This window comes from Falco peregrinus, chromosome 12, assembly GCF_023634155.1.
Source record: "Falco peregrinus isolate bFalPer1 chromosome 12, bFalPer1.pri, whole genome shotgun sequence".
NCBI classification, from domain to species: Eukaryota; Metazoa; Chordata; class Aves; order Falconiformes; family Falconidae; genus Falco; species Falco peregrinus.
Window position 1 is genome coordinate 11005083 of NC_073732.1, and position 8840 is coordinate 11013922.

Consider the following 8840-nt stretch of genomic DNA (forward strand, 5'->3'; position numbering starts at 1 on the left):
AATTGGCAGTTGGCTTTATGAACTTGTGCCGGTTTTCCTCTGTGGGGATGGGCAAGGTTTGGATGCTGAGGAATCTACCCTGCTCTGTCGTTCCCACCCACGACCAACATAACTCTATTAACAAACTTCAGGTAGATTACAAAAAGTGTGGAAACTGCCTCTCAGAGCCTCAGCCTTTAAGCCACTTAAAAGGTATGAGCTGTTCTTAGATGATGCTACTAAATTTGGGAATCTGACTCCAGTACTGAATGCAAAGCTGATAAGCTCAACATCCAGTCCCTCTCTTTCCCCTTCCTTTCCAATAATCTCATCATGTAACCTTTACCTTTTCCTAACTTCAAATGTTGCAATGATGCTTCAAGTTAAACTACCCAAACACTGTAAGGTCATGAATCAGCTGTATGTTTTGTGAGGCATCCTGCAGTCACAAAACTCAAAGGCAAGATGGAAGAAGAATCATTGACGGAAATATAGTTTGCTTTCCCCAATGAGTCCTAAAAAACAGTGATAGGGGAAACAAGTTTTTTTAAAAAAATAGGGAATTATCTTGAGATGACATTTAAAAATTTTTAAAAGGTTGAATCTGAAAAGATAGCAGGTAATACAGATCAGCCACAAACTACAGTGCTGGCTGCAGTTTAAACTTATTTAAATTAGGTATGCTGTCTCTTCTCCAAATGTAGGGTCTATGAGACCATATATTGTTGAGCAAACTTTTTCCCATGAAACCATTCCCACTCCAGTTCAGAGATAGGCATTATGGTCAAGCCATGCTTCTAACAATAATGTTTGGTTTGGCAAGTTTTACTGTGGTTTCCTTGGCAAACAGATACTTTAGCCTATGCCATTTATTTGGTCCCAGTACATTCCGAATTGTTTTGATGAAACTTCAAGTGTAATATGAAGGGAAAGCCATAGCTAGTAAATCACCTGGTAAGTCCCCTAAAGGATAGGTCTCAATGGCCTCACCCTGCCAAAGGAACAACACTGGGTTGCTGATCTGTTACAAATTGAAAATGCTTACAATAAAAGCAGGGGTTCTTTTTACTGCAAGAAGGCAAGGAAATATATACAGCACAAAGAATAGTAACATGACCCTACAGCAATGCTCACCATAGAACAGAAGGATCATATCTCTTAAGAGCAGTCAGCACCTAAGTTCGTAAAGTTATTGAGGTGGTTCTCACAGCATCCCCCTCTCTCTCTTTTTGAAAATCGTTATTTATGTGCATGCACATGTATGTGCACAGATGCACACTTTTAAAGATGTGTAGTGTTAACTTAAAGGCAAGAGCTCACACCAAGCAGGAGGAGGAGAGAGCTGTTTCTTTATCAGCACTATCTCCCTTCAACAGAACAAAACAAAAAAGCACTGCAAATCATAATAAAACAAAAAGACAGATTTAAATCCCCAAATAAAGCATGATAGGTCATGCAAACATGATTTTTTTTTTTTAGGTCTATTGCTCTTTAATGTTACTGTAAGAATTGCAATATTTTTCCTGAAAATACAAGGTTTTGCAAATAATTCACAATATCTGCTAATTATACATATCACTTTTTATAGTCCTGAATACCTTAAGAAGTTAGTTTCAGAAGTGCAGAAGTAGCAGCAAATGGCTTGGTTCTCAGAAATGCGCCATAACCTGAGAGCCCAATGTAGAAGACAGCGTCTGTCGTTGCCTTGCACTTGTGGAAATCAGGTCAATTCTAAAAGCTAGAAATAAAAAATACTTTCTTTGTCTGTCCATTTAAGTAATTCCTAATTACTTTTTAAAAATCCCACCTGTCTCAAAAACAACAAATAGAAATCTCATAGTGCTTAGTTCTGATTTGTATTCACATAGTTTTCCCCACAAATGTTCAGATGCACCTCTCCAACTTTTAAGCTGTCCTCAATAAGAAACACAGACATGAAATACCTACTTTTCATCTTCCACCAACCCAAATGCTGACTGTTTAGGAGTTAAGAATAGCAGCAGCAAGCTGACAGAAAAGTAGGAAAAGGAGAGCGCTTGAAAATTAATGTTCAGATTCACAGTATTATCAGAATAGGCTGACTGACAGTTATGATAGTCTTATGTACATCTATAGGAAATTTCATTATTTGATTTCTTTCATTGCACACACTATTATAAATAGGAACAGGAATTAATATGCAGTGACTACAGTTAAATGCTAATACTTGGCCTCTTAATTTCATAGATGTTCTTCAGGTGTCATCTAAATGGGTAGGCAGACTTATCTGTATTTGTCTTTTCCAGAATAGATATCACTCAAATCAAACAGCAACAGAAGAGGATTATCTAATTTACTAAGCAGCCTGCTATAGAAGCAAGTATCACATACTGACCTCTTTTATCCTTATAGAGATCCAGGATGGCTACCACCTGCAGGAAAATAACCCCAAAATTACCTTGGTTCAACAGAAGACTGCTGAGCTGTACCCCACCTCACAAAAACAGGTCTACTACTGAAACTGAGTCCTGGGTGAATATTTAACATAATCTCAAACACAAGTAATACAACATTTCCTCCAAGAGATATTCATCTTTAAATACATCCCATAGAACACGTGCATCAGACTTACAACATAAAGCAAACCCTAACTTGAACTCCATACAAAAACCATCAGTTACTCTCTAATGAATAAATGCCTGCTAAATACAGAAGTTAAGGCCGTTGTGGAATAAAAATAGAACTGAGTTTTCAAGGGTGATTTGTGACTTTTGGTTAGCTTGCAGTCAGTGCTGTTGGAACATTTGTTGGTTTTACACACATATATTCATATACACACACACACAGTTAGACACAGTTACTCTGATGCTTTTCCCATTTCTTCCTTCCTTATCTTCTACAGTTCCACTTAATTCCCTTTTTCCTTCTTATTTTCTTCCGAATAAGTTAGTGTATTTTAGGTACTTAAGGAAAGAAGAAAATAAATACAAATAATTTACACTAATCTCTGCATACAAGAACAACACTGCTATGGGTGCTGTCTTTTCCTTCCAGCAAGTCAGTTTATTTAAACAAGCTGCACTTCACCAAAGGACTGGAAAAAACACATCTTAAAAACAAATTAATTAGCCTCCTACAAATTAAAGTTTTCCTTTCTGTACTCTTAAAGCTTTTATCTATGTTTTCCTCTTCTGCTCTAACAATAAAATTGATTAAAGTCAAATTACATTTCTGTATGCATTGATTTGCTAAAGCTTTTGATACAGCCCATTCCGGATGCATTAGTTGATATGATAGATCCTGCCTGGGAAGCTGCCACGGACTCCAGACAGCGTTTGAAGTACGGTTACGCAATGGATGCCACAATGCCTGGGTAGTCAAATTATCCAGTCTTTACAACTATGCTTTTCTGGTAGATGGGTAACTCACACAGATCTCTGCTGGTGTCTGTATATAGAAACTGCATAACCCTTTGGACAAGGCACAATTAAATATGTGCTCAGAAGTTACTATATACCAACCACAGAAGTGGTCATTGGGAGTAGTTCAAAATGTTTTACAGGAATGCTTTGATGCTATCCAGAGCAGTACTACCGGCCAGTAGCTAAACTATAATTATGCTAGCTGGATCTGAAAGTTAGGGTTGAGTTGCAAGAATTCCCTTCTCGGCTCACCCATTCCAGACCTTGATCAAGGCCAATGTACTTTTGGGAGAGTTCAGTTCCAGTGAAAATGTAAGCCTACAGCAGAAAACATCTTGCGTTCAGTTTTTGTTTTAAAATCTAGGTCACATCACTCTAGGAACAGTGGCAGACTTTCCATGCAGGTGCAGAGGACATGGGAATACTCTATACACAAGAAGGTATGAACAAAGAAATGTTTACAAAAATCTAACTGTACAAGTTAAAAAAAAAATAATCACATCATCAATTCATTGTAAGCTTTGTCTCTGGCCTGGCTACCATCTGTGATGGGGATTTTGTTATGCAGTGAGACAAGAGCAAGATAGAGCTTTAAACACTGCCTGGAGCACACAAGCCCTATGTTTATTCCCAGCAACATATTCATAAATTATAAAACTGAAAGAGGACCACTTTGTGTGGGCTGCAGGAATTCACTTAGTCATGACATGTTCTGCCTGCTACTGCAACCAAGGCAGGCATTCAGAAGCTTGCAGCCAAATTCCCATTTGTATTAATCAGGTATGTTACCATCATACACCTGAACAGCGGCCCCTAACTCCATGCACCAGGGGTAAGTGATTAACAGCACTCAGAGGTTTCCCACTAGAGCAGGGTCTGGTGCAGCCACTCCCTGGGCAGCAGGTCCATCACATCACCCTTGCAAGCGTACGTGCTCCATGGGGAGTGCCCACAGCACGGGCACAGACAGCAGTGACTGCCGGCCGAGCCCTCCGATGGCGTGGTGCACCTTGCTCCTGAGGTCACTTCTGCTGACGGGAGATCAGATAAAGCCAGTCAGGAGAGGATCATCCCTCTGGCGTGAGCAGGGTTAAGTTCAGCATCCAAGCTCCACTTCGATCAAGCTGTTTCCATGGGCAAAGATCACAACTGTGGATTTTGTTAGGGTTTTCCCAATCTTTGATGGCTGTTTTTTTCAACCCTGCATAAACCCACGTCCAAGCTTGAGCCTACTGCCTAGGTTTCAGCTCCTTCCAATTTTGGTGGTGTGAGGAAGGGTTACCTCTATTCTTTGCTGTCTAAATTAGCTCTAAACCAGGGGATCAACTAAACAATAATTATAATCTGGAATTGTTTTTATTTGCTGTGTGCCTCATGATGTTGGTTTATGGAAGCCTGTGCACAGCATACTCCCACACCACCCTGTGTGCAGTTCCCCTTACCACGTTAAAAAAACACTGGCTGGGAACCACGATTTTTTCCCCATGCCCCCAAAGAAAGAATCCTTATGACACTGAGTTCCCTCTTCCTTTAAGCAGTCTCATTTTAAGCCCCACTATTTAAACAAAACAACACACATCTTAAGCACTACTTGATACAGTAGAGAATTATCTTGTATTAATTCAGCTCCCTCTCAGAAATGAACACTTTTTTTCCTGTCTTAGGAAGTCAGGGTACCTTACTGTGTGTATTTCAGTTCAGTCTGCCATACATTACCCTGATTAATTTTGGCAGTGACAAAGTTGGAGAAGTAATTTAAAATAATGATCATACAGAAGCATTGTATTTTACTGCAGCAAAAGCAGCACTCCTGTTTTAACTATCCTGACCTTTCATTTCCTGTGATGGAACACAGGAGGTAAAACCTGTTTCTGAAAGCATGGCCTTAAGAGTTCTCACCCTTTTGGTTTTGAATTACTTTTCTTCATAATAAATGAAAACACATACCGTGTTATACTTAGGGATACCACAGTACTGCAATAGCACCAAACAGGTACAGTAAAGGTGGAACTGGACTAGAACATTAAAGCTGTTAAATCAAAGAAAGTCACTGTACATTTCTCTTTGTCAACCTTAGAAAACAAAAGAGAGGAAACCAACGAATGCAAATGATAGGTATGAGAAATCTGACTCTTGTTTGCTGGGTAAACTTTGCTTCAAAAAAGAGTATGCAGAAATACTGAAAACGATAAAAGACATAAAGATGACAAAGGGGGAATTTGAGCACACTGGACTTGTGATTTATTTCCTTTGAGTTTCATTTCTTGCTTCCTTCCCATTAGAGCTATTGAAATATTTTTTAGGGAAGTAGTATAATACAATGACAGTTCAGTTATCTATGTGAATTGTAAGTCATTCATGCTTTAACACCTCTTTTTAAGAATTGGCCTTAACTATTTTCAGACTAAGTATGCACTTCCTGTAATTTCCCAAAATAACTTCTGGTGATCACTGGAGCTGGAAGAGCTGCTGATTGCTGGAAAGCGGCACTTGAAGTGTCCACACAAAGATCAAGTATGAATTTATTAGAGAGCACCTATGTGAATGTCTATTGCTATGCAATTAACGATTCTTCACTGACAAGCTTCAGAAAGTGTTTTCTACTCTGCACGCACACAAACGTAATAAGCAGCACACACACACAGAGCCCTGCCAAACAAATAAAAAAAAACATCCCCAAAAGCCATTACATTCCTTGAGATGTTGATCACAGCTTTCCTTAAAAGATCTATCTATTCGGTATCAATTTATATTACTGTTACATATGACAAACATCCTGCTTAAATAACAACAGTGTTCAGAAAATGGAGTGATAAACCCACATTACAGTTAGGACAATATTATTTACTTAGCAAAGATATGTGATTACTTTACAGTGATGGAAGTTTCATTAGGAAACAATTTCATTGCACTGCCAGCTAGCAAGGTGTGTAACATACACTGTGTGAACGAGACTCTCATTCAAACACTAAGTTAATTTTGAATCCCATCAAAAAGAAAGTAGCGTGTTTTCTGAGCCATTAGTCTAGCTTCTTGCTTCTCTTCTTCTAAAGTCAAAGTTGCTATGTCTCACACTCAAGGTTCTGCTGTTTGAGTAGTTTTGTTACTTGTGTAATCATGTTCTAAACTGTATATATTACATTAATGTTTAAAAGGAAAAAAAAAAAAGTGAATTAGCTTTTTCTTTTGAAGGTCTTATTTCAGGTGAAATCATTCCACATGTCAGGCACAAAATTAATCAACCAGATAAAACCACCCAGTATTCCATAAGGCCAACATTCCCAGCCAAAGCTACCAGAGAGGACAGAGCTTTTAAAACCAGAATAATCGTGTAATGTGGAAAAACAGTCTTATTTCCCCCCAAAAAATTAATGCTACAAGTCCATCTACTTGCAGTAAAAGTGGAGATGCTGTAGTTTTAGGATCCACTGCCTTCAGTGGCAATTTCAAGTTACGGATTTCACACTTTCCCCAATTAATGGGTCATTTAAGTCCAAGTCCATTCAGCGATACTGCTCACAGTACATCTCCAGAAAGTTTTGCTGGGATGTTGTGGTAGGGCAGTAGCACTGTCCCGTAAGTCAGCATACAGTGGCCAAAGAACAGTCAGATGCTAAAAGCACTTCACAGGTAAGAGGAAAGCAAAGAAAAATTGCATCAGGAAGGCATGAAGAGCTCACTAGTAAGGTGAAGAGATGAGGAGCTCAACAATATGAAGCTCCCTCCTTGAAGTGTCCATGGGAAGAGGTATTAAGGGGTTGAAGAAGACTAGCTCACTGTGACTAAAAGGCTTCTGTTCTGACAGGGCACAAAGTCAAGCCATTAGTGGAGAAGAGCATCATATCTTCAAGGAAGCTTTGAAGATCTTAATCTGATAGAGCTCCTAGCTGTCACAATGACTGCTGGAAAAATAAACACAGACACCCCAAAACATTTACATGTGTGTGTATGGAGCCATTCTTAATTTAAGGATATACTGGCTTTACGTTCCTGTATTTAGTTTCTAAGCTATGTTTAGTAAAGATCACCTGAATGTATCTTCAGCAGGCATTGCGCTGGTCTTCCTGAATAGCAGTGGTCTCCTGAGTCAGGGTCAAGTGTGACTTCCATTAACAGATGACAAAGAAGGTTTTCTGAGGACTGAAGACCTGGCTTAAAATGCCTATCTTCTGGTGAGAACACCTTGAGCGTGCAACAGTTATAATGAAATTCAAAGAGTGGAAGGCACGGCTGAGCTAAACACAGAACAAAGCCTCCCAGCAAGCAAGTTTTCTGACTAAGCAAGATATGTTCAAAAGAACAGAGGAAGCATTACAGTGGATGCTGAAAACTGAGGAGATGAGAAGGGCTGGACAGTACTGCTGCTCTACAACAGCAAAGTTTATGCAGTTTCCTTACAAGCATTTCTAAATTGCCCAACACTGCAGGAGTCGAGTACTTCTTTACTCAATCCTCTTAGCAACTTGGTAAAGAAGGTAAAAATAATTTTCATTTTGCATACACAGAACTAAGGCAATAACATTAAATGATTTATCCACATTCATACAACGTTTTGGAAGAGGTAAGAACAAACAGCTCACTCATGTCTCGTAACACAGCAGGCAGAAGTCTCTTGATCTTTCACATACATGTGCCACGTTCAGACCCTTCTCCTTATCTTTCACCTCAGATGAGACAACCCTCAGGATTAGCCACATGACTGGCAGACCGGTGGTGAGCCAACAGATTACCAGGCCACTTCACACAGAGAAAGCCTGGCAAGGAAGAAGCCTAGGCAAATTGTTTCCTGGCAGATTTAGGAAGGAGAATTTCAGCTTACCTTTTCCTGGGGGATGCGGCTGAGGTGGCACCAACAGTGCAGACGGAGGGACAGGCTGCATGACTAAAGGAAGCTGGCAAGAACTCCACCAGCAGGCTGCATGACCGCAGTCACAGGCACTGTGAAGGAGCTGGAATTAATGCAGAACATGCTACTGATAAAGGCCCGCTGACAGAATGAGCTAGGTTACTCTGCCACATAGCTGAGGAAAGCCAGATGTTGTGGTAAAATGGCAGGCTGGGCAGGACAGCAATGGCTTCCTCCTCTGAGGAGATAAAAGCACGCAGAGTCAGCGCACAGGCCTTCAGGCTACTCTGGTAAAAACATAATCTAATTCTAGATTATTTGAAAGTGCAGAAGTATCTAAGGGCTGTTAGAGGACACCCTTTTTCCTCTAAAGTTAGTCATAGTTGTATTTAATGGACAAATAACCACGTTCTGGCCCTTCATGGGCTCAATCCATGTTTTGGATTGGGGCTGCGACCACAGCAACTGGACATTCACTTTATTTCCATCAGCCTTTTAAAAACAAAAGCCAATAACCTGTTGTTGATTTCAGAAGATACAGCTCAATGAAAAAAACAATTACAAGTTTGCCTTGCACCCACCTCAGCTGGCTGCAGAGACAATCAGGGTACATG

The 8840-nt window shown here is 39.9% G+C and overlaps 1 long non-coding RNA gene across 1 annotated transcript; it reads right to left on the bottom strand.

Moving 5' to 3' along the window:
* Window positions 1–1587: 1587 nt before the first annotated feature.
* LOC114012237 (uncharacterized) lies at window positions 1588–8448 on the bottom strand. The gene is made up of 3 exons (XR_003554587.2): window positions 8200–8448; window positions 2354–2390; window positions 1588–1717 (listed from the first exon to the last, which is right to left on the bottom strand). It is a non-coding gene; the product is annotated as an uncharacterized LOC114012237 (long non-coding RNA).
* Window positions 8449–8840: the final 392 nt, after the last annotated feature.